We start from the raw sequence: 27,568 nt of genomic DNA on the forward strand, positions 1-27,568 counted from the left end.
TACCTGAAACCTCCTTTCACCCTGACATTGACAGATAGATAAATAGATATATGATATATAAATAGATAGATAGATAGATTGATAGATAGACCATATTAGTATTTTACATCCAACCTGTCTTTTTCTACCTTTGTTCAAAGGTCTTCATCTAGACATACTACAACCATCATATATCTGAAAACTTATTGTCTTCTAAGACTGGCGAAGAAAATAAACACATTTGGTCCGATGTAACTTTTGATTAATCAACCCATGTTGTTTTTCAGTGATAATTATTTTTTTGTCTAAAAGTTTGCATCTTTATAGTAACCAAATACACTAAGGTCATTCAAAATATTTTATACTAGTATCATAGGCTCAAATATCCTTAAACTCTTAAACCTCATAGCTGCTCTAATTTGCTTCATATGTTTGATAAAGTGTCTTAAATATGTAAGTATAAACTTGGCAGGGTAGATGAATGTTTCAGCACTCTGGAATGGCTTTTGCCACAACTATAGCCAAATGTTCTATTCTTGACAACATCACAGGGATTAATACATATTATGTTAAATGAATATAAAATGGGTTAATTTTCCATGACTACAGTAACAAATTACCACAAACATGGTGGCTTAAGACAAAAGATATTTACTGTCTCACAGTCCTAGAGTCCCAAATCTAAAATGAATATTATTGAGGCAAAACCAAGATGTTAGCAGAGCTGTGCCTCTTCCAGAGGCTCTAGGGAGAATAATCCTAGGGTTTGTTCCTAGGGTTACAGGAACAAAATACCACAATCTGGGTGATTTCAAAAACAGAAGTTTATTGTCTCTCGGTTCTAGAGGTTCAGAGTCTGAGATTAAGGTCCAGCAGGGTTTGTTCATTCCGAGTGCTGTGTGGGAAAAGCCATCCCATGCCTGTCTCCCAGCTTCTGGCAGTTTGCTGGCAGTCTCTGGCATTCACTGCCTTGTGGTCCCATCACCCTGATCTCTGCCTTTATCTTCTCATGTTTCCCTTCTGTGTGTGTCTGTCTCGAACTTTGCCCTTTTATAAGGACACCAGTTAGACTAGGGGCTTACCCTACACCAGTATGATCTCTTCTTAACTAATAACACCTGCAACAATGTTTCCAAATAAGATCACATTCTGCCATATTGGTTCACACTTCAACACATGAATTGTGATGGGACACAACTCAACCCCTAACACTACTCATCTTAAGATCCACGGGGTGCCTGGGTGGCTCAGTCCATTAAGTATCTGACTGTTGATTTTAGCTCAGGTCATGATTTCGTGGTTTGTGAGTTCAAGACCCACATCGGGCTCTGAGCTGATCATGCAGACCCTGCTTGGGATTCTCTCTCTCTCCTTCTCTTTGCTCCTCCCCATCTCGTACGTGCAGTCTCTCTCTCTCTCTCTCTCTCTCTCTCTCTCTCTCTCTCTCTCTCAAAATAAATAAATAAATAAACTTAAAAAGATCCTTAATCACATCTGTAAATATCCTTTTTTTTCAAATAAGGTAACATCCACAGTTTTCAGGATTAGGATCTGATATCTTTATGTGTCCATTATTCTGCCTACTCCAAATAAACATGGAAATTTCTTCAGCAAATTTAAAAAAGAAGAAGAAAGAGGAAGACAGAAGAAGAAGAGGTGCAAAGTCAGAGTTTTAACAAATTCTTTATCGAACACTAATTCTCTCCTAAGCACCTAATTCACCAAACTATCTCAAACTGCTGCCTTATGGCCTTAAGGCACTACTTGCCTTAATGAAGCACAATATTGGATGCCTCACATATATCTGGGGCTACGACCGCTGTAACGGGGTCAGTTTTCAAGCAAAAGAATCCCGCTCAAACTTGACGCTGATCCTGACTTAACTCTGATTATTGTTGAGAGCTTATCTCTGGGCCAGTTTCTAAGAAGTTTGAGAAGGGTTTCATTCCTATACAGCTACCACTTTCTCATCATAGGGAATCAGGGAGAAGGCAGTGCTCCCCTCTGATTTCAGTGCTTCTTCAGATTTCATATGTCTTGGGATGGCCCCGCTTTGTGGCTAGCACCCTTATTTCACAAACCAGCTTCTGGGAGAAACCTTTAAGTCTTTGGAATATCCTGCCTGAGAAGAGTGTATTTGTTTGCCTAGGGACTTTAGCCTTGTGAGACAGTTCATACTCAGAATGTGGTTTACGGTGAATGCCTGTTTCTGTTTACCTGGGATCCTGGGCCATGCTCTATCAGCTTGATATTTGGAGGGGCTAGAGCCTGAGTAGCCAAGGGCAGTCTGTGCCTGCATAACTAACCTGCAATAAAAACTCTGGACACAATGTTTAGGCAAACTTCCCTCATTGATAATAACTGGCACATGTCCCACCTTGTTGCGGGGAGAATTAAAAGCTCCACGTGGAGTGACTCGAAGCTCATGCTTGGTTTCTCCTGGGCTCCAAACTCTGCATGTTTTTTTCTCTGCTGATTTATCCGTATCCTTTCTCTGTAATAAACCATAACCATGAGTCTCACGGTTTTTTCTCAGTTCTGTGAGTACTTCTACCAACTCACCAAACCTGAAGGTGGTCTTGGGGACCTTTGGCACATTAATACAAGCTGTTTACAGCAGTTTGTTATATAGATAGAACTTAAAACATTGTGACAATAACTAATATTCATTGCGTACATCTTAAGCCAAGCCTTCTGCCAAATACTTTATGGGAAATGCCTTGTTTATTGTTTTGCATCAGCCCTCTAAGAATGGAAGAAGCTCATAGAAGTTAATTAACTTGTGCAGACTCACACAGCAAATGGCAGGGTTGCAAAGCAAACTGAGGCTAGACTGATTCCAAAGCAATGCTCTCAATCACCGTGTTTTATACTCACATGGGCCAAATGATATGCTAACCTAACTTTAATAAGGTACACATTCACCTGGATGATCTAAGAACACTTTCCAACATAAAATAACAACTTCAGGGAAAGTTCAGGGGTTTAAGAATTAGTATGTTAGCTAATTAAGTTTATATAATAGGAGATAAATAAGTGCCCTTTTGATAAGATCGAAATGAGAACTGCATCCTTTTTTGTCTTTTTCCTCTGCATGTGAGACTCTAAGATCCTCAAGGAAAGCTCCGGGAGGAATTTTATTTCTACAGTCATAGTTGGGTTTCCTGTTCTAGTATGTATCTTTCTGCCTTATGTTATCACTTGTTTTCATGATCTTGTGTGAATTTACTGGAAACGAATTTGTTTGGATGCGTATGGCTTGTAGAAAGCTGAAGCTATTCGTGGATTTAACATCGGTGCAAACAAGCACAAAGTTTGGCTTCTAATTTCTTGTAACCATTTCATTGTCTCAATTTCGTGGCACTTTCCCTGGGTAGGGTTTTAGTAACTCCATTTTTTCCACTACATAATTCAGTAACTTTAATAAACTCGTCTACTGGCTGAGCACCATGTTAAAAATCCATGCACACTGTCTTCAGTGCAGCACTTTATTACCGGTTTTACTGTAATGCAATATTCATATAAAATGATGACACTTGGACTGTGGAGGCACTATTGTGCATTTACAATAATATTTATACAAATAATTAAACTTTCATTTTATTGGCTAGGGCATGTCTATACAAGGGGATCTTTTGCACAAATTAACTGAAAAAAAATTAAGACCGTATTGGCCATCATGGGCCCTATCTGGATTTCCTCTGATTGGACTGCAGGAAAATCTAGTTTCAAATATTGCATCTGTCATCTGTACTTCATATCAAGGAATTAATCAAACTGACGGTGGAGAGAGTTTTTTGAATGTTCATTATTTCAGCTATTAATTTTTAAAAGCAGCAAATGTTGCAAGTCAATAGCATCCATAAAAATTGATTTATTGTGCAATTTCCTTCATACTCCTGGAAGCCAAGAGCAGATTCTGTGTATCTAATGCTTTCTATTTCTAAGCCACTCTCTTCACATCCATTTTTTTAAGATAAATTATTTAGATGAAAGAAATGTAATCCTGTTTGAATTCCACTGATTTGAATTCGTAGGAACTGACCACATCAAGGAAATGTGAAATTTAGCATGAAAAAGAACTACACACAGAAGCAATTACATTGTGAAAAATCACAGAAATGTAATTTATATTAAAAGTGCAAAAGATTCTTGATCAATCACGTTACTTCTGTGATACAGGTAACCTCACACTACGCTCTGATAGAGTTCTGGGACAGCCAAGACCATGGATGCTGTTTCTACCACTGATGTCTCAGTTGAGACATACAGTTTCCTTTATATACAGACATCACCTGTCATCCTGGAATTGTTTACCACTAAATAGATTTGCACTTCAATTTCAGAATGGAATCTAGAGATGGCCAGTCTGTGTTTAAATCCTGAGCCTGGTTCTGCTAATTTATAGCTATGTATTTTTTTTTTCCCTTGGACAACACTTAATCCTCTGAATTTCAGTTAACTTCTCTGTAATACATAGATTACAAAGTTTATTCAATAGATTTTTTTTAAAGAATTAAACATGAATGAATAAGATAATGTTTGTAAAAGCATTTATCACAGTACTGTTCATTAAGTGTGATTATCCTTCCATCCAGAAATGTCCAGGTCTCAAATAATATAATTAGATTATGAAAAATAAGTATTGCTTAAAATGCCATTACTACTAACTGGTGTTATTTCCTCTTTAACCAACATAGATTATTACATTCTGAAATCCAAAGGAAAACTCATGGCTCTTTAAATAGTCCATTGTGGTACAAAGTGGTGATACAAAACCTTGATATTAATCAAACCTGGGGTCCCTTCTGTTCCTTCCATATGTTGCCTGCTCCTTACTGCAAAGAGTAAAGCGCCCTCTCCCCATACCGAAAGCGCCCTCTCCCCAGTGCCTGCAAATCAAAATGGTAGCAATTTCACCCAGTACCACTCATGGTTTTCAAAACTAAAGAGACGAGAGTGGTCTGTGTGTGGGAATTGAACAGGAGGGACAGACCTGGTTAGGTCCTGTCATATTGCGTCTAGGGAGATATTCCACGTGCAGCTGGCTCTACTCTGCTAAGAGAGATAAAGGAATAAACTGGTTTTAAACAAGGATGAAACTCCAAACCTTCGGACACCTCCTACTGCTAATAACCCCATCTTTATCATGTAGGAAATATCAGTTACTATCCAGGCAAGGAAAAATCCAATATAACTTAAATATTTTTCTCCTTTTTAAGAATTTATTTTAGATGCCAAAATAACCATTATATCTACTTTCATAAGGATAATCAGCAGAGAAAAATAACCAGGTATATTAAAAAATTACCTGTTCAAAAGAGGGAAACCATTTGAGCATTCAAAACATATGTTTGCCAGGGTATCACAATTATTACAGGAAGTTAGGGATAATTTTTTAGAGCTAATGGTGATTCCAAATGGGGCTCAAGGAAATTTTGCAGTCACAAAAGATGTTGATATAGTGGTACAATTTTGGAAATGTAAATAATTGCTGAACTAAAAAATTTAATTGTTCCTAAGGAGAGCATTTTCAGTATCAGTCAAACAAAATGAGTACATTCGAAGACTGGAACTCAGATGAAGACAAATAATGATGGAATGGAATGAAAGAAATATGAATAATAAAGGATATATCTGTATGACCCAATACATGTTTAAGTCTGAATTTTGAGAGGAGACAGTGGAATTTGCAGAAGAAAAGCAGTAATAAAATAAATAATACAACAAACTTTCTGAGCTGACCAAAGTCCTGTGTATTAGTTTTCTATTGCTGCTAAAAGAAAATACCACAAACTTAGTGGCTTAAAACAACACAAATTCATTATCTTACAGCTCAGTATGTTAGAAATCTGATACAGATGTCCTTGGGATTAATCAAAGTGTTAGCAGTGTTGCATTTTTTTCTAGAGACTCTAGGGGAGAATCTGTTTCCTTACACTCTCCCACTTCTAGAGGCCACCCATATTCCTTGGCTTATGGCTCCTTCCTTCGCCTTCAAAGGTAGCAACTTCACATCTCTCTGGCCAGGCTTCTCTTGGTGATATTTCTTCTGACCACAGCTGGGAAAATTTCCTCACTATCAAGGCCCCTTGTGATTAGGTTAGACCCCCTCAGAAAATCCCCCATCTCAAGGTTCTTAATTTAGTCCCAGATGCAGAGTCCCTTTTGCTGTAATAGGTATCATATTCACAGGTTTCAGGAATTAGGAGGCGAACATTTTGAGAGGGCCATTATTCTGCCAACCACAACCTGTGCATCCATAGGAAAGAGTTCACTGAGTGCAGGGCAGAATTAATAAAAAGACATTCATACCTACATGTAATGTAAATTACAAGGACAAAGAGAAAATTTAACAAGCATCGGATTTTAAAAGATGGTTATCAGAAAAGGAAAGAATAACATTAGCATAAAACCTGTGAAACACTATGATCCAGAAAACTGTCTTAGATTGGTTATGGTGAATAACACAAGATACTGTTTCAAGACCCCATATCTCAGTGGCTTAATACAGTGAAATTACTTCTTGCTTATGTAAAACACAGCTGGTGTTTCTGAGCAAGTGGCTTTCCTTGGATTCATTTAGAGACTTGAGTTCCTCTTTGGGGCTCCATTCAGAGACCTCTCCTTTAAAGGCAGTAGATGGGGAAAGAGAGACAGTGGGGAAGCTTGTGACGTTTTTATGGGACAAACATAAAGGTGACATCCGTTGCTTCCACCTAATGTTCCATTACCCACATAGCCATGGTTAACTTCCCAGAAAGCTTGTATAACAATGCCCAGGAGGAACCAAAGTGGGTTTTGATAAAACACAGCTCTGTCAGTGACAGGCGGCACAACTTGCTTTCTTAGGATGAAAGACCGATTTCCCATAATTCTAGTTCCTGCCCAATTAACATTCATTTGACACAAACACACACATGTTTTTAGATACACAAAAAATTATTTGTCATACCACTCATGAACTTTTCCTGAAAAATTACCTATGGAATCAAATAGATGAATATCAGAATGTACAACCTATAATTAGAAATCACATAAATGAATTTTTCCTAAACAATCAAAAATTTCCCCAGAGTAGCAACTGATAACAAAACATGAACTACTTGGTAACTACAAAGTGGTAGAGTGTGAATCTAATCAAAGGGTTATTATTCTATAAGGGGTCTGGGTGAAAATCTGATTCTATTTCTTACTAGCTGTGTGAACTTGGGCAAGTTACTTAGCCTCCAGGTACCTTTTTCCTTCAAGTAAAAAGGAAATAATATTAATTCCTATTTTATAAGATTGCTGTAAGGACCCAATTAGGTAAATCATGTAAATAATGATAGCAAACATTAATAAAGCACAGTTGAAGTGTTAGGCACTTTCCATATATTATCTAAGTACTTGCTATGCTGTGCTATTTTTATTAATTAACATGTCAAAGATAAAATAAATGTAAAAATTACAGAATATCTAGAAATCAAATATAATGAGAAAAATATAATTATAAGGAAATAGCTACGTATATATTTACAAATTATTTATATCTTAAAATATATTAATTTATATCTTATTTTTTCTCTTAGAAATGAGCTCACAGATGAGCTCGGTGAGACTGAGGTTTTGACTTTTTTTCATTTCACCCAAGGCTGTAGATACAGGCAAACCTCCTCATCCCTTCCTTACTTCTGAACAGAAGGGAACCTCTTGAACATTCCTGGCCTATACAGATGGATTGGTTTTGGATTCCTGTCTGTCCTGGCATTGAACTGAGGCCACATATCCTAATTCCATGGGTCAATAAGACCCAATCTCCAGGCTCTTGGATATCTATCTGTAATTCAAAGACCTGAAGTGGCCAGGTAATCTATTCTCAGGTTTACTACATGGACTTTGCCTTTTCTTAATCATAGAACCAGAGATGTTCCTTCCTTTGTTCTTTGTTTGTTTTTAAATTTTCTTAATGTTTATTTATTCTTGAGAGAGAGAGACAACATGAGTGAGTGAGTGAGTGAGTGGCAGAGAGAGAGAAGGAGACACACAATTTGAAGCAGACTCCAGGCTCTGAGCTGTCAGCACAGAGTTGGACGTGGAGCTTGAACTCACAAACCATAAGATCATGACCTGAGCTGAAGTTGGACACTTAACCGACTGAGCCACCCAGGCACCCCTGTTCTTTGTTTTTTGTTTTTTTTTAATGAAATGGTATTTTTTAAATTCTGTTTTATTTATCATTTTAAAAATATTTATAGCAGAGAGTAGGGGAGAGGGATCACCAATGTCAGTTTCACCTGCCATATTCAGGTTCATAATCCCTACATTGGAATGAGGTCATTTGCCAATGAGAGCAAACAATGAAAAGGCAATCTTATTTAAAGATATATAAGCATCTATTCATTAATAATAATTTATTATTTAATGTTACAAGTTACAGTAATTGGTGGTAGAGACACAATAGAAGATTTTAGTCCTCATAGGACTTATATGCTAACAAAATGAAAAAAAGTCCCCACAAAAATATAGCAAATTGAAGACAGCAGGGGATTAAACAAATAAAACACTATAGACAATTGGATATATTCCTGAAATGTAAAGATATTAGGTTATACCTTAATGACATTAAAAGAATAATGTTGATATGGTTGATAATATGATACTATTATAATCTTTACAAATGATGAGACTTTTAATACATATGTCTGAGGCAAATTCAGAGTATATTAAGACTTGATAGTTATTTAACACAAAATGAGATTCATTAAGAAAGCAACAGTTTCTGTCATTTAAAGAACTGAAATATAAAAAGTATTACCTGTGAAATAACACAATAAGGATATCTGCTATATGCTATTCAACATTGTTTAGGAAATTCTAGTCATGCACTTAAAGAAGAAAAATAAGGACCTGGGGAATATGGCGGCGTAGGAGGACGCTGGGCTCACCGCGTCCTGCTGATCACTTAGATTCCACCTACACCTGCCTAAATAACCCAGAAAACCACCAGAGGATTAGCAGAATGGAGTCTCCGGAGCCAAGCGCAGACGAGAGGCCCACGGAAGAGGGTAGGAAGGGCAGTGAGGCGGTGCGCGCTCCACGGACTGGCGGGAGGGAGCCGGGGCGGAGGGGCGGCCTGCCGGCCAAGCAGAGCCCCTGAGTCTGGCTTGCCAAAGCGGAGGGGCTGGACAGAGTGTGTTCTGACAGCAAGAGGGACTTGACTTCTGGAAGGTTATAAGCTAATAGCTCTGCTCAGAGAAGGGAGGGCTGGAAGACACCGGGAGGGAGAGTTGTTGAGCCCCGGACGACAGAGCGCAGCTTGGTGGGGAACAAAGGCACTTGCCAGCGCCATCTCCCCCGCCCATTCCCCAGCCAAAATCCCAAAGGGAACCAGTTCCTGCCAGGGAACTTGCATGCACTGCACAAACACCCAACGCTGTGCTTCTGTGGATCCATCCCTCCGGCGGGTCTGACTCCCTCCCGGTGCCGCAGGGCCCCTCCCGAAGCGGATCTCCAAAGGAAAAGTGAGCAGAGCCTGCCCCTCCCACCCCTGTGCACTTTGCTGATCCACCCCAGCTAATACGCCAGATCAGCACCACTAGCCTGGCAGTGTGCAAATAGCTCAGACGGGCCACACCACCCCACAGTGAATCACACCCCTAGGAGAGGGAAAGAGAAGGCACACACCAGTCTGACTGTGGCCCCGCCCACCAAAGCAAGTTATTCAAGACAGCACAGGGGAAGTGCCCCGCAGTTCCACATCACTCCAGGGACTATCCAAAATGACAAAACGGAAGAATTCCCCTCAAAAAAACCTCCAGGAAATAACAACAGCTAACGTACTGATCAAAAACGATTTAAACAATATAACAGAAAGTGAATTTAGATAATAGTCGTAAAATTAATCGCTGGGCTTGCAAACAGTATAAAGGACAGCAGAGAATCTATTGCTACAGAGATCAAGGGACTAAGGAACAGCCAGGAGGAGCTAAAAAATGCTATTAATGAGCTGCAAAATAAAATGGAGATGACCACGGCTCGGATTGAAGAGGAAGAGGAGAGAATAGGTGAACTAGAAGATAAATTTATGGAAAAAGAAGAAGCTGAGAAAAAGAGAGATTAAAAAATCCTGGAGTATGAGGGGAAAATTAGAGAACTAAGTGATGCACTAAAGAGAAATAATCTACGCATAATTGGTATTCCAGAGGAGGAAGAGAGAGGGAAAGGTGCTGAAGGTGTACTTGAAGAAATAATAGCTGAGAACTTCCTGGATCTGGGGAAGGAAAAAGGCATTGAAATCCAAGAGGCACATAGAACTCCCTTCAGACGTAACTTGAATCGATCTTCTGCACGACATATCATAGTGAAACTTGCAAAATACAAGGATAAAGAGAAAATTCTGAAAGCAGCTAGGGATAAACGTGCTCCAACATATAAAGGGAGACCTATAAGACTCGTGACCGATCTCTCTACTGAAACTTGGCAGGCCAGAAAGGAATGGCAGGAGATCTTCAATGTGATGAACAGAAAAAAATATGCAACCGAGAATCCTTTATCCAGCAAGTCTGTCATTTAGAATAGAAGAAGAGATAAAGGTCTTCCCAAACAAACAAAAACTGAAGGAATTCGTCACCACTAAACCAGCCCTATGAGAGATCCTAAGGGGGATCCTGACAGAGTACCAGAGACATCGCTACAAGCATGAAACCTACGGACATCACAATGACTCTAAACCCATATCTTTCTATAATAACACTGAATGTAAATGGACTAAGTGCACCAACCAAAAGACATAGGGTATCAGAATGGATAAAACCACAGGACCCATTTATTTGCTGTCTACAAGAGACTCATTTTAGACCTGATGACACCTTCAGATTGAGAGTTAGGGGATGGAGAACTATTTATCATGCCACTGGAAATCAAAAGAAAGCTGGAGTAGCCATATTTATATCAGACAAACTAGACTTTAAATTAAAGGCTGTAACAAGAAATTAAGGGCATTATATAATAATCACAGGGCCTATCCATCAGGAAGAGCTTACAATTATAAATGTCTATGCGCCTAATACAGGAGCCCCCAAATATATAAAACAATTACTCACAAACATAAGCAACCTTATTGATAAGAATGTGGTCATTGCAGGGGACTTTAACACCCCACTTACAGAAATGGATAGATCATCTAGACACACGGTCAATAAAGAAACAAGGGCCCTGAATGATACATTGGATCAGATGGACTTGACAGATATATTTAGAACTCTGCATCCCAAAGCAACAGAATATATTTTCTTCTCGAGTGCACATGGAACATTCTCCAAGATAGATCACATACTGGGTCACAAAACAGCCCTTCAGAAGTATACAAGAATTGAAATCATACCATGCATACTTTCAGACCACAATGCTATGAAGCTTGAAATCAACCACAGGAAAAAGTCTGGAAAACCTCCAAAAGCATAGAGGTTAAAGAACACCCTACTAAAGAATGAATGGGTCAACCAGGCAATTAGAGAAGAAATTTAAAAATATATGGAAACAAATGAAAATGAATATACAACAATCCAAACGCTTTGGGCTGCAGTGAAGGCAGTCCTGAGAGGAAAATACATTGCAATCCAGGCCTATCTCAAGAAACAAGAAAAATCCCAAATACAAAATCTAACAGCACACCTAAAGGAAATAGAAGCAGAACAGCAAAGACAGCCTAAACCCAGCAGAAGAAGAGAAATAATAAAGATCAGAGCAGAAATAAACAATAGAGAATCTCAAAAAACTGTAGAGCAGATCAACGAAACCAAGAGTTGGTTTTTTGAAAAAAATAAACAAAATTCATAAACCTCTAGCCAGGCTTCTCAAAAAGAAAAGGGAGATGACCCAAATAGATAAAATCATGACTGAAAATGGAATTATTACAACCAATCCCTCAGAGATACAAGCAATTATCAGGGAATACTATGAAAAATTATATGCCAACAAACTGGACAACCTGGAAGAAATGGACAAATTCCTAAACACCCACACGCTTCCAAAACTCAATCAGGAGAAAATAGAAAGCTTGAACAGACCCGTAAACAGCAAAGAAATTGAATCGGTTATCAAAAATCTCCCAAAAAATAAGAGTCCAGGACCAGATGGCTTCCCAGGGGAGTTCTACCAGACATTTAAAGCAGAGATAATACCTATCCTTCTCAAGCTATTCCAAAAAATAGAAAGGGAAGAAAAACTTCCAGACTCATTCTATGAAGCCAGTATTACTTTGATTCCTAAACCAGACAGGGACCCAGTAAAAAAAGAGAAATACAGGCCAATATCCCTGATGAATATGGATGCAAAAATTCTCAATAAGATACTAGCAAATCGAATTCAACAGCATATAAAAAGAATTATTCACCATGATCAAGTGGGATTCATTCCTGGGATGCAGGGCTGATTCAACATTTGCAAATCAATCAACGTGATACATCACATTACTAAAAGAAAAGATAAGAACTCTATGATCCTGTCAATCGATGCAGAAAAGGCATTTGACAAAATTCAGCAACCTTTCTTAATAAAAACCCTCGAGAATCTCGGGATAGAAGGAACATACTTACAGATCATAAAAGCCATTTATGAAAAGCCCACAGCTAACATCCTCCTCAATGGGGAAAAACTGAGAGCTTTTTCCCTGAGATCAGGAACATGACAGGGAAGTCCATTCTTACTACTGTTGTTTAACATAGTGTTGGAAGTTCTAGCATCAGCAATCAGACAACAAAAGGAAATCAAAGGCATCAAAATTGGCAAAGATGAATTTAGGCTTTCACTTTTTGCAGTGACATGATATTATACATGGAAAATCTGATAGACTCCACCAAACGTCTGCTAGAACTGATACATGAATTCAGCAAAGTTGCAGGATACAAAATCAATGTACAGAAGTCAGTTGCATTCTTATACACTAACAATGAAGCAACAGAAAGACAAATGAAGAAACTGATCCCATTCACAATTGCACCAAGAAGCATAAAACACCTAGGGATAAATCTAACCAAAGATGTAAAAGATCTGTATGCTGAAAACTATAGAAAGCTTATGAAGGAAACTGAAGAAGATATAAAGAAATGGAAAAACATTCCCTGCTCATGGGTTGGGAGAACAAATATTGTCAAAACGTCAATACCACCCAAAGCTATCTACACATTCAATGCAATCCCAATCAAAATTGCACCAGCATTCTTCTTGAAACTAGAACAAGCAATCCTAAAATTCACATGGGACCACAAAAGGCCCCGAATAGCCAAAGTGATTTTGAAGAAGAAGACCAAAGCAGGAGGCATCACAATCCCAGACTTTACCCTCTACTACAAAGCTGTAATCATCAAGACAGCATGGTATTGGCACAAAAACAGACACATAGACCAATGGAAAAGAATAGAAACCCTAGAACTAGACCCACAAATGTATGGCCCACTAATCTTTGACAAAGCAGGAAAGAACATCCAATGGAAAAAAGACAGTCTCTTTAACAAATGGTGCTGGGAGAACTGGACAGCAACATGCAGAAGGTTGAAACTAGACCACTTTCTCACACCATTCACAAAAATAAACTCAAAATGGATAAAGGACCTGAATGTGAGACAGGAAACCATCAAAACACTAGAAGAGAAAGCAGGAAAAGACCTCTCTGACCTCAGCCGCAGCACTTTCTTACTTGACACATCCCCAAAGGCAAGGGAATTAAAAGTAAAAATGAACTACTGGGACCTTATGAAGATAAAAAGCTTCTGCACAGCAAAGGAAACAACCAACAAAACTAAAAGGCAACCAACGGAATGGGAAAAGATATTTGCAAATGACATATCGGACAAAGGGCTAGTATCCAAAATCTATAAAGAGCTCACCAAACTCCACACCTGAAAAACAAATAACCCAGTGAAGAAATGGGCAGAAAACATGAATAAACACTTCTCTAAAGAAGACATCCGGATGGCCAACAGGCACATGAAAAGATGCTCAACGTCGCTCCTCATCAGGGAAATACAAATCAAAGCTGCACTCAGATATTCCCTCACGCCAGTCCGAGTTGCCAAAATGAACAAATCAGGAGACTATAGATGCTGGAGAGGATGTGGAGAAATGGAAACCCTCTTGCACTATTGGTGGGAATGCAAACTGGTGCAGCCACTCTGGAAAACAGTGTGGAGGTTCCTCAAACATTAAAAATAGACCTACCCTATGACCCAGCAATAGCACTGCTAGGAATTTACCCAAGGGATACAGGAGTACTGATGCATAGGGGCACTTGTACCCCAATGTTTATAGCAGCACTCTCAACAATAGCCAAATTATGGAAAGAGCCTAAATGTCCATCAACTAATGAATGGATAAAGAAATTGTGGTTTATATACACAATGGAGTACTACGTGGCAATGAGAAAGAATGAAATATGGCCCTTTGTAGTCACGTGGATGGAACTGGAGAGTGTGATGCTAAGTGAAATAAGCCATACAGAGAAAGACAGATACCATATGTTTTCACTCTTATGTGGCTCCTGAGAAACTTAACAGGAACCCATGGGGAAGGGGAAGGAAAAAAAAAAGAGGTTAGAGTGGGAGAGAGCCAAAGCATAAGAGACTCTTAAAAGCTGAGAACAAACTGAGGGTTGATGGGGGGTGGGAGGGAGGGGAGGGTGGGTGATGGGTATTGAGGAGAGCACCTTTTGGGATGAGCACTGGGTGTTGTATGGAAACCAATTTGACAATAAATTTCATATATTGAAAAAAATAAAGAAGAAAAATAATATATCAGTTTTAGAAATTAATGTATAATATTATATTATATATATTATATTATATATATAATTATATATTGTATATATGTATAATTATTTTATATATTATATAAATATATATTATATTAATATTATAATTACATATAATTACCATATATAATTATATATATAATTATTATTATATTATTATTATAATAATTATATATATAATTATTATATCACCTAATTGAAAAAAGATTTAGTTGAAAAAATTTTAAAACATAGAAAATCTTAGTAAGCTGGCTATTAAAATATAATTTAAAATGGGCAAAATTATCTCATATGTAGTAACATGTGATGACTTTTTATAACTTTATAACATTTTATAACTTTCCATGGGCATGAAAAAAGACAACTCTACCAAAGAAGAAAATAAAAGATGACCTGAGTTAGTAAAGTGACATCCATCTAGCTTGACAAGAATCTCAATATTTGCAGGTGTCAATTCTTTCAATTAACCTATAAATTGTGTGGGAAGTTATTCTTTTGATGAATTTTGGAGAGAACTTGCCAAAACTAATATTAAGTTAATTTGTAAGAGTGAATGGATAAGAATGGCCACTATAATAATGAAACACCAGAGTAATGATAGTCATGTTGAAAAGGTCTGGCTTTACAAGATATAAAAATGTATATATATTTTATAGTTACTAAAATGTGTATCTATCTGAAAGACAGATTAAGTGGAATAGAACAGTAAATCTAGAAATGAACTGAAGTCTAGATGTAGCACATGATAATGGTAGCCTTTCAAATAGTGGGGAGGAGAAAAAATTATAAAATTTGATAACTGAATAACTGTATTAACATTCTATTTTTTCACTAGACTATTTCCTAGAAGAGTTGAAGACAAATACACTTTTTTAAATGACTATAAAATTTTAGGGTAATATATATAACTTTTGTTTAAACTTGGGCAGTGAGGTAAAATTTATCTATTCTCTCTCTCTCTCTCTCTCTCTCACACACACACACACACACACACACACGCGGAGTGGAAGAACTGGAGAGACTGAATGACCTAAAAATAAAACATTGTTCTAGGCTACAATATCTATAAAAAATTTGACAACAAAATGGTACCAATATTTGTCATAGAAAACCATTACATATATGTTCATATATAAATACATATATAGGGGCGCCTAGGTGGCTCAGTTGGTTGAGCGACCGACTTTGGCTCAGGTCATGATCTCTCAGCTTGTGATTTCGAGCCCCGCATTGGGCTCTGTGCTGACAGCTCAGAGCCTGGAGCCTGCTTTGGATTCTGTCTCCTCTTCTCTCTGCCCCTCCCCTGCTCATGCTCTGTGTCTCTCTCTGTCTCTCAATAATAAATAAACGTTAAAAAAATTAAAAAAAAATGAATACATATATATGTCAGTTAACAAAAACATATAATAAATTGAGTAAAGGTACTACATGTGTATTAATCAACATAGGCTAGGTCACATTGAAATAACAAACATCACATAACCTGGTTGGCTTACAACCATAAAGGCTTATTTCCCAGTTATGCTTCATGCCCATCATGAGGTAGCTACAGCCCTTCTCCACATTATCTTCCTGATGGGATCCATGCTAATGGAGCAATCTTTTTCTGGAATCTTGTTGCTGTTGTGGCCAAGGAAAAGAGATTCTAAACCATAATCTCAGTTAAAATTGCCATTTAGAAGTGACATGTATTATTTACACTCATATTTCATTGATCAGACTAAGCCATACGGCCATCCCTAAATTTCAGAGGTTGGGAGTTTATAATCTGCCTGTGCAGAGGGGTACAGCATGGAGGAGTACAAATACGAGTGAATAGTAATTTAATCTGCCACTCCCATTGAGGAAGAAAACCCAAAACTCATTGGAGCAATGAGCTTAAACGTCAGATCTCAGAAAGCTGACACAATATCTCTATGTCAGGTTTGAATAAGGTTCCTTTTAAACTGAAAACATGTAAACTAAATACAAATTATGTGCCCCAGTGTCCTACCATCTATGCCCCACATTGTTGGAGCAGGAATGGATCACCCCACAGTACAATTCTCATTCAGAAATGAGACAAAAAGGACACAGCAGTCTCTGGTCTATAGAGCTGAAAACCTATAAGACAGATGTTGTAATTTCCCCTATTCTGTGGATGAGGAATGTTCTTTGTATAAACCTTCATTCTCTTCCCTGGGAACAGCTACCCAGGTCATTCTTCTCTGTGGCCCTTGTCTCTTTTCTCTACAAATTTCTTCCTTGTCCCTTTTCTTCTTCAACTATTTCTGAAATGACAGCAGAGGTTACAGAGAACCCTTTTTTTTTTTTTGTATTATGATTATTGTTTTATTGTGGTAAGAACTCTTAACATGAGACCCATCATCCTAGCAAAATTTAAGTGTACAATATATTATTGTTGATTATGGATACTATACTGTACAGCAGATCTCTAGTGCTTGTTCATCTTATTTAACTGAAACCTTTTGCCTGTTTAGTTGATTAATAATTCCTGATTTCCCTCTCTTCCACCCAAAGGCCTGGTAACCATAATTCCAGTCTTGGATTTTATTTATTTGACTATTTTAGATATCTAATTTAAGTGGAATGATGTAGTGCTTGTCTTTCTGTCTCTGGTTTATTATACTCATCATGACCCTAAGGTCAATCCAGGTTGTCACATTTGTAGATGTGATAACTTCCTCCACTCTTTTTTAAGGCTGAATAGTATTTCCTTGTATGTATACATCACATTTTTTTTTGAGAGGGAGAGGGAGAGAGAGAGAGCGCAAGCAAGGGAGAGGAGCAGAGGGAGAAGGACAAAGAATCCCAAGCAGGTTACACGCTTGGGGCAGAGCCCGACAGGGCCTTGATCCCATGACTTTGGGATCATGACCTAAGCTGAAATCAAGAGTCAGTCCCTTGACTGACTAAACCACCCAGGTGCCCCTAGATCACATTTTTCTTATCCATTCATCTGTTGATGGACATTTGTTTCCACTTCTTAGGTATTGTAAACAGTGCTGCAAAGAATGTGGGGTGCAGATATCTCTTTGAGATCCTGATTTCAGTTCTTTTATATCCAGAAGTGGAATTTCTGGATCATATGGTGGCTCTATTTTTAATTTGTTAACAAAACTCCACACTGTTTTCCATAGTAGCTACGCTATTTTGCATTTCCACCAACAGTGTGAAAGGGTTCCAATTTCTCCACACCTCACAATACTTGTCTTTAGTGGAGTTTTTTTGTTTTGTTTGTTTTTTGCCTAGTTTTCTTTTTTCTTTCTTTCTTTCTTTCTTTTTTTTTTTTTTACTATTATCTATCTGGATAAGTATGAGGTGATATCTTACTGTAGTTATGGTTTGAATTTTCCCGATGGTTAGTGACAATGTACATTTTTTCAGATGCTTATTGCCCATTTGTATGTCATCTTTGGAGGAATGTCTATTCAAGTACTAATAATCCTAACTGGTTTATTAGTTTGTTGTTGTTGTTGAATTGTATGAGTTCCTTACATATTTTAGAGATTAACCCCTTATCAAATATATGGTTTACAAATATTTTCTCCAATTCTGTGTGTTCTTTTCATTCTGTTGATTGATTCCTTTTCTGTACAGTACCTATTTTCTTTAAAATTTCTCAAATATTAGGTGCACTAGGGTTATTTTATTTTATTTTATTTTATTTTCCTTTATTTTATTATCTTGCACTAGTGTTAATTTAATTCTCAAATAGTCATAGTCTCATTGAGGCCAAGTCATTGGCAATTTTGATCATTCAATTCAAAAACATATTTCGCTTCTCACTTATTTGTTTTCAATTAACATTATGTGCTCACATGATCATTAACATCATCAGGACCCATATCCACAGTGTTTTTGACTTGACTCTACACTTAATTCAACTTGAATTCATCAGGTTGGGATTTGGGAAAAACACCCTTCTGGTTTCTTTTACCTGAATTTGCTGGGTGCTAACAACCGGTTTAGTTTCAACATTCTTGATTGGTACCTTTCGGTGAGGCTGAGTTTTAACTATCCTTTGTCACTCAAAGGCTTTTTCAGTTTTGCCTTTCCCTAGTTGGTGATGAAAATTAGTTGCATCTTCCAACACTGTCATATCAGTATTTCTAGACTGTCTTTTCTCTGTGGCAAGCAGGTAAATTCTTTTAAAAATTCATTTCCTTTTTAAAGTATCTTGCTAAATGAACCAAATAGTAACCAAGGTATGCTATTAACATTCTGTTTCCCAGGCTCTTCACCAAGTAACACACTTCTTTGGTTCAAAATCTGACTTCCAAGTTAGGAATATTTCACCACTCATGACATAAATCACCATCCACTGGGCTCTGATAATTTATTTGCTAATCACTCGTCAGCCCTGAATTGAATGCCATTTTGGTTTTTGTTTATTTGTTATTACTACTCACTTTTGGTTTAAGCATTTAAATTATTCACAGGGGTGCCTAGGTGGCTCAGTCGGTTAAGCATCTGACTCTTGATTTGGTTCAGGTCAAGATCTCATGGTTTGTAAGATAGAGCCCTGCCTCAAGTTCTGCCCTGACAGCTCAGAGCCTGCTCTCTCCCTTTCTCCCTGCTCCTCCCCAACTTGCTCTCTCTCTCTCTGTGACTCACAATAAATAAATAAACATTAAAAAAATTTACATTAAAAAAAGACATTCACAAAAGCCTAGACTCTGTTAAGAAAACAAGTCACCCTGGGGCACCTGGGTGGCTCAGTTGGTTAAGCATCCAACACTGCTCAGGTCATAATCTTGCGGTTTGTGAGCTGGAGCCCCAAGTCGGGCTCTGTGCTGACCGCTCAGAGCCTGGAGCCTGCTTTGGATTCTGAGACCTCTCTCTCTGACCCTCCTCTGCTCACATTCTGTCTCTCTCTCAAAAATGAACATTAAAAAATTAAAAAAGAAAAAAGAAGAAAAAAGTCACCTCAAACTATCACTGACTCACAGCAATAAAAATTTAGTTCTCACTCACATTATGTGACCATTGTGTGACAATGGTTGTTATTCTCAGGAAGAGCTTCCCCCCAACCCCTCCAGCTCCTCTCCCCAGGCACAGCTGTTCTTCAAGATCTATCTCATGGCAGAAGAAAAACTTGTAAATGAAGAGCTAATTCTTAAAATTTCAGTGAGGAGGCATGTTGCTTTCTCTTCAATTTCTTTGGCAGAGCAATTTGTGTAGCCATACCTGACTTCACAGTGGCGGGGTGCTTCCTCCTCCAGGGCAGAAGGACCTGACACTGAATATGGGAAAACTGAAATCCAACCTCCTAATATGGGCAAATCACATGTAAATGCAAATGACCCCAAACATGCAAATGAAAATGACCTTCAGTGACCCAAAAATGACCCAAAATATGATCCAAATATACCTTGGAAAGTAGCAAAGGCTAATTAAAAATAAAATGCAGTTAAGGACAATATTTTTTTTTTTAAGGACAATATTAAATGACACTTTTCACCCAAAATTTGGGAAATAATTTTGAAAAATGGTAATACTCAGTATTTAAAAGGTTGTGGCAAAATAGGCACTGCAGCGTCCTTCTGGGAGATTTATCATGAATAAATTGATATAATTTTCAGGAAGGCATTTGACAGTATTTACTGAAGAATAGCGTTTAAAGTAGACATACCCATTGGGCCAAAGTTTCCCCTTCTCAGTAATTATCTAAAACAACTATGAGAAAATGCAAAAATATATATGTTTTCATATAGAAAGTATTTCATGGACAGGATAATCACATTATTAATATTAATGAAAAATTGGAAACATTTAGAATGTTTAACAATAAGATAATTGTTAATTAAAGTATGATTTATTACTAGAATGGACTATAATGCAGCCATTAAAGTAATATTATATTAATCCCTGACAGGAATAGATGTATTTGCTATATTGTTAAATAAAACACATATATAAAACAGTATGCATTATAGAAATAGAAAATTATAAAGGCACAAATACTTTGATTCAGTCTTGATTAAAATTAGAGTTGAAACCATATGTCGTAATTTTCAAATGGTGCTTAGTGGAAAATTTTGGCTTTAATAATCTGTTTACATTGTGAGTCTCTGAGAATGCAAAGCAGTGACTTGGCTATTACCTTTTGTTTAGAAAGATAAGGAAGAAGGTTAAAGAATATTTGCATTCCATTACCATAAATATTAAGTTAAATCTATACTTTTCTTGTATCTTGTCATCATAAAGTTGAGTTTCTTTCTGTTTACTAAAAAGGACAAAGGGCTTTGTGTAAAATTCATAGTTCTGCTTTAATAGTTTTTTTTTTCCTCAAGAATTGTTGGCTTATAACCTTGAGACAACATATGTTTGTTCTATGAAACCACAATTGTAAGAATGTTTGTTGTAGAAGGCTTCTTTTCACTTGAAGTTGTAAACCACGTTTGTCCTAAGTGGTTGAATTTGCTTACCAACTTTGTGGGAATTAAGCAGATATTATCTTATTGATTTTTATTTAACCAACCAGGGCATAAAAACTGTCAAGTATTTGATTAACTTAGAAATGCATTTTAAAGCCCTCCTCCTACAGAGAGAGAGAGAGAGAGGAAAAATGTAGTTAATTTAAAAATACATCACAAATCTTATTCTACCACAGCATGTATGATTCGTTTTATGTGTTTACATGCATATATGTATAAATAACCAATTGAGTAATGTATGTTCACTTAACAGTAGGTCATGAACATATTTCCATGTCAATAACAACCATTCTATCAGTTCTAATGGTATAATGTTTTAAACTACATGTGTTAAACTATGTATGTATATATATATAATATATTATTATATATATATTATATATATATATTATATATATATATATTATTGTGTATTTATTTTTGAAAGCAAGAGAGAAAAAGAGAAAGAGCACGAGAGGGGCAGAGGGAAAGAGGGAGGTACAGAATCCTAAGCTGGCTCTGGGCTCTGAACTGTCAGCACAGAGCTCTACGCCAGGCTCAAACCCATGAACTGTGAGATCATGACCTGAGCCAAAGTCAGACACTTATCCGACTCAGCCACCCAGGCTCCCCGTGTTAACTAAATTTTAATGTGTAACTAAGTTATTCTGAGCACATACACCAAAACATCAACACTGGCTATATTTGAATGTTAGAGTTTTGTTTCCTTTATTGCCTATTTATATTCTTTAAAGTTCCTGCCGTGAGTGTGTATTTTGTTGTTGTTGTTGTTGTTGTTATGAGAAACTAAAAACAAAACAAAACACACATACACACATACACACAAATAAGCAAACAAAACCCTCTTAAACTCATGCTTTCCATCCAGATCAAATGCCATTTCTTCCATTTGTTAGGCTTTTCTTGGTCTCTCCAGTCAAAGGAGATGACTCTTCAAACTCTTGTTTCTTTTGTTTTATACCATGGTTATACACTAATTTTTTCTTTTTTCAAGAAATTCTTCTAGTTCATTGGTTCCTTGGGGATAGGCACTACATTTTATTTTTCTTTATGATATGTACGACTTTTAGCACAGTCCAGCCACATCATGGTGCTTTTGAATGCAAGTCCCACAGGACTGAATGTGTACAATCAGATCCTTGCCCAGGTCACCTCCAATTTGTATCAAGTGCTTCGCCCAGGACTCCCTGTGACTCCCTGTGGAGAAGCAGGGCAGTGGCTTAGCTATCATTATAAAGCGAGCCATATCTCAAACAGCATAAATATTTTACTTGGAAATTAAAAAGCCTTGTCTTGTAAAAAGGTGGTTTTTGAAACCTCCTTCCTGTTGTCATCTGAAAATGGAATTTAAATGGGGAGAGCATTTGTTTTTCAACTCTCAGTTGATTAAATTTTCCACTTTGAGATTGCTATCTTAAACCCTCCTTGGCATCAATGAGGAGGAACGGGGGCCTTGCAGCATCTGGGTTAGACTCTCTCACCTCTTTGTTTTTATCTTAAAACCTATCTGCCTATCCGATATTTTTCTTTAACAAAAGCAGGTCTGGCAAGTCTGCATGATATTATGAGAAAAGGATTTTACGTTACTTTGCAGTTTAGAGACACCAAGTGCTGCTAAGAATATAAATGCCCTGCTCGCATATACATTTGTGTTCTCACCATTGTTTTGCTTAGGGTGATGTTCAAGCCCTTTGGCCCTTTGTGCCTGGCATGCAGTCCTCATTATGACTTGAAGAGTGCTCAGCTGGACTTGTAGAATTTATGATGTCTGGAGATAGTTCTTCTTTTAAAACTCTTTCATTGTCCTTATCTAAACATTTCATTAAATGACAGTTTGAAGTATTTTCCTTGGTTCTCAGTCGAAATAAGAAAAATATTTTAGGAAGAGTTTTCAAAATACTTACAAGGGGTACTTAGTGGCGTGCACATGTTTTTTCCCCTAATGCTTGGGTTACTTTGAGCTTCTTGTTGTTAGTAAGATAACAATATCTCTAAAGCAAAAGCTTATGTTGCATAATAAGACCTTTTAAAAACTATTTATGTATTTTAGATTTAGGCTTTTTGTATAGCCCTTGGGTGGGCATTTGAAGACACCAAAATATACCCACAGGGGGTTTGTAGATTAAGTAATAAGTGGTAAGCCTCCAACTGAGGCTTTGTGTTTATCATTATCATCTTGGTACAGAAAATATTCAGACTGGTAATGATTCCAGGCTACCTGCTGTGGGGAATTTCAGCCTCAATGTAACATTTAATAAAACATTATCACTAGACTTCAGTGAGACTATGTTGATAAGAACTGCCTTTAGAAGATCTCAGAAGAGTGGGCTATTGAGGTAGAGAATGCAAACCCTAGAAATAATAAAATAAAAACAGGAGTCATAAAAGTAGAGATAAAATTTTGCCCAAACTAATAAAAAACAGTAAATGAAAAAAAGAAAGAAAGAAAGAAAGAAAGAAAAGAAAAGAAAAAAACACACAACAACCTATCTAAAGCCCAGGACTTAAATAGATAAAAGGAGTACATAAATTAAAGTCACACATTGCAAGCAAAGCAAGAAATGAATGGGGAAAACATATTAATAGCACAGAGCAAACCAAAATTCAATAGCTAGGGGACTGAAATATTGGCTTAGCTACATAATGGACTAGGTCCTTGGTCTTCGGAAGTTTTAGAATGGTGTAACTTTTCATGATGTCAAGTTTCCCACACTTGGGCTTCACTGATTCTGCACTGCATGGTTTTGTTAGCTAGCATCAGTTACCTTTACACGATGTACATTTCTATGCTTTTTATTTGGATTCCGTACATTTGAAAGTTCAGAGTAATTATTACACCCGGGTCTTTGCCTTTAGATTATCATGAAGTCTGCTCTAGTTGTTGGTTAGTATAATTCAGCCTAACCCTAGCTCATAAATCGTGTTGTAAAGAATCATAACTGCCTGAGAAGTGCTCTTCCAGGCTGGGTATTTCAGTGGGAAGTTGTTTTGGGGTCTCTGTCATGTGTTGGCATTGTTTAGAAATCATATGCTAACAATTCAGTGCTTAATATTGTTTTTAAAGGAAAGCTTCCTTCTCCTAGTTCAAATACATATTCACTGAATTAACCTTTAGTGCTTCAAGTAAAACACATATCTTTATAATTTTTGTGCTCTGCTAGCTATACATTATTAGGGTTTTTTCTACCACTAACAGTGGTCTAAAGTGCTTGCTTAGGAAATGCATGAACTCTTATAGGTCAAGATATCATTTAGGACATCGTTTTTTTTTTTCTAGTGGACTAAAAGCTGTGCCTTGACCTTTAAGCCTAAATGTCTACTAGAGACCTAACTGGCTAATGATGTCTCAACAATAAACAATTATTCTATTAATGTGTTATTTCTTTTAATTCCAAAGTTGATCATTGAATAAAAAGCCCATTGATCAGCTGATACGTGTTTGCATTTCGTAAGTTGCTTGAATTTCAAAGTCGTATCTTATAGAATAAAAGCAAATGCCTCCCCTTACACTTTTAAATGCCAATTACAATTTGTAGTCTTAATAAAACAAAAAATAGAACTTTATAGTACCAGTGTAAACAAAAATAAGAATAATCAATTATTCTTCCCGTATGATAGATATTCAGTAACTCTAGTTTGACCTTCAGGTATACCGCTACCTGATGTGTTTCTCAAAGGAAGAATGTATTTCTGTCTTACTTGCAGGCTCTATAAAAATTTTAGGAATTATTCTTTTAAGAATATTTAAAATTTTTTTTTTGTTTTTTGCTTTTTGTTTGTTTTAGATAAGCCTTAGCTTGTCCATAAATTATATCACAATCTGTGCTGAGTTCCTTGTACAAATTTTGACGAATTTAACTCTCTGAATGTATACTTGGCATACTTATTACATTTTTTCTTGTTTATATAATGAATATATATTTATTGGGGCACTAGTATGTATATGAACATATCCTAGATGATCTGATGGTGTCAAAAGAAGAAGATGCAGATTTGGGGGTTAAGGTACAAAGTAAATTATTGATACTCTAAACTGGGTATACATGAAAATTCAAGTAAAAGTAGAAAGACATATTCCATAGCAGACATGAGCAAAGGCAAGGTTTGTCTTGATGGATAAACATAATTTCAACAGATTGTAAAGCGGGCCCAGGAAGGGTACACTCCAGACAGGATAGTTCAAGCAATGAATAGGATGGGTGGATGATGAACAGATGATAGATGATAGCTAGCTAAATATCTAGTTAGCAATATCTTCATTAATGTCAACCATTTTGTACTTTATAATTTTTATAATCATCAGGTCATTAAAAAAGATTTATGAAATATTTGTATACAACTTGTTCAAAGTCATAAAGCTATGATTTGAACCCAGTTCTGAAAGACTCAAAAAATAAAGCATTATTATTTTTTCCATTATGCTGCCTCTTTTGGACTCCAATTTCTCTTTAACACTATTTATTTTATCATGTCAACTATTATTTTCCTAAATTAAAAATACAGAAACATAATAGGATCAAGCAACATTGTTCTCTCTTTGTTGTATTTTGTTTTGTTGTTGTTATTGCCTTTTTAAATTACAGTATTTACTCCTTTTCTTTCTTTCCCTCTTTCTTTCTTCCCTCCCCCCTTCCTTCCTTCCTTCCTTCCTATCTGCTTTTTCCTCTATTTTATTAAGCACCTATTAGTTTCAAGAACTGTATTCATATAGAAGGAGAAGGAGCTGGTAAAGGAAACACTGGAATGATCTGTAGCTTATTTAACGCTTATTTAAACGCTTAGGAGGGAAAATTAAAAACATAAAAAAAATTAGTTTCCTTTATCGTTCTTTTGCATATTTTAGCTAATCTTAGGCTTAACCCTTTCTGGTTTAGTTTTATGTCTCTTTATTGTGTGATCCTCTTCTTGTCCTAATGCAATGTATGTTTTTTTAAAAATAATTTCATCACAGTTCTTTGTGACCCTACTTTGTTTCTGTCTTCATTTAATATATTTTATTCTTAATTGGGATTGTTATTATTCTGGGCTTTCAGTAAAAAAGAATACATTTATGTTTTTCCTGTATCAAAAAATTCTATTTAAAATATCTGATAGGAGACTGTATTTTTCCTTGTTTTCATATCTTCTACTTCAGCAAGAAGTTATCTCTTTTAAAATTTATTCAGAAATAAGCTAAGTTTAGCAATTCCCTCATATTGTTTTATTCATCTCCTGAGAAATAAAATTTTCAACCAAGTAGAAAAAGTAAATATACATGCTCTACTTTTTTCAGAACTCACCTTTGTCTTAGATTGGTTTTCCTGGGAAAACACTGAGAGGGAGAATTGCACACCAAAGGCTTACTGGAGAGTACTCTCTGGAGATACTCTTTTAAGTGAGTGAGGAAGGTAGAACTGCCCCATTCTACAATGTGACTGCAATTGAGACTCAGACAATATTCCAGAGGAAATGCTGGAGCTTGGATGACCTTAAAAATTGTCTTGATTTTAGACAGAGGGCTAGGCCTTTGTATCCCAGCATCTATGTAGCATCCCCTCACATGTATGTTAACTCACATACAACCACACAGTAATATCTGCATTAAAACAAAGACTAAACTTTAGTTTTCCAATTGATTTTAAATTCATTAGCTTATCAGCCAAGTCCTTCTTAAATGCAAAAAAAATTTCTTTGGGTTCCCTAACTTACTATAAGTTATTTCTCCAAATCTGAATGTTTCAGAGATACATTTTTAAAACATTTTCTTACACATAGTGTCTTTCAACACTATGGACTAAATGGCTACTGGGTAAGCAACCTAGGGTGTCTGCCAAATGGGGTAAGAACAGGTGTCCAGAAACACAGAACAGTCAACTGGCTTCAAAGAAGGAAGGAAGTTCTCCTAAAAAAGTAGTGACCATTAGCTTCTGAAGGGGAGGGGAGGGTTCAGAGAAACATGAGGGCAGCCTCCAGTGGAGGCTGAGAACTGAGCAAGGGTGAGTAGGGCAAGGATGGAAAAGATATCCAACATGGCCAGTGCACAGACTGGGTGTGGGCTCATCCAACTCCTCCAGGAGGTTTCTACGGCCCGTGAAAGAAGGTTGACATGAGTCTAAGAGAAATGGAAAGCTCCAGAAAGAACATATACAGAGTATGTGTGTATGCCCTGTGATCAGATTATTTTCTCTAAGAAGCAGTATTTGTTATTGTTGATGTTGTCATTTTGTTGTTGTTTTTTTACAACGAAGTAAAGGTTGGAAAGGGGAAGTAGAGTACCAGATGACAAGTGGTTATAACATAGATCAGGGTTGACAAACTATATCCCGCAAGCCAAATCCAGCCTTCTGCCTGTTTTTGGATGGCTCCCAAACTAAGAATAATT

Source organism: Neofelis nebulosa, chromosome 6 (genome assembly GCF_028018385.1).
Source record: "Neofelis nebulosa isolate mNeoNeb1 chromosome 6, mNeoNeb1.pri, whole genome shotgun sequence".
In the NCBI taxonomy this organism is placed as follows: Eukaryota; Metazoa; Chordata; class Mammalia; order Carnivora; family Felidae; genus Neofelis; species Neofelis nebulosa.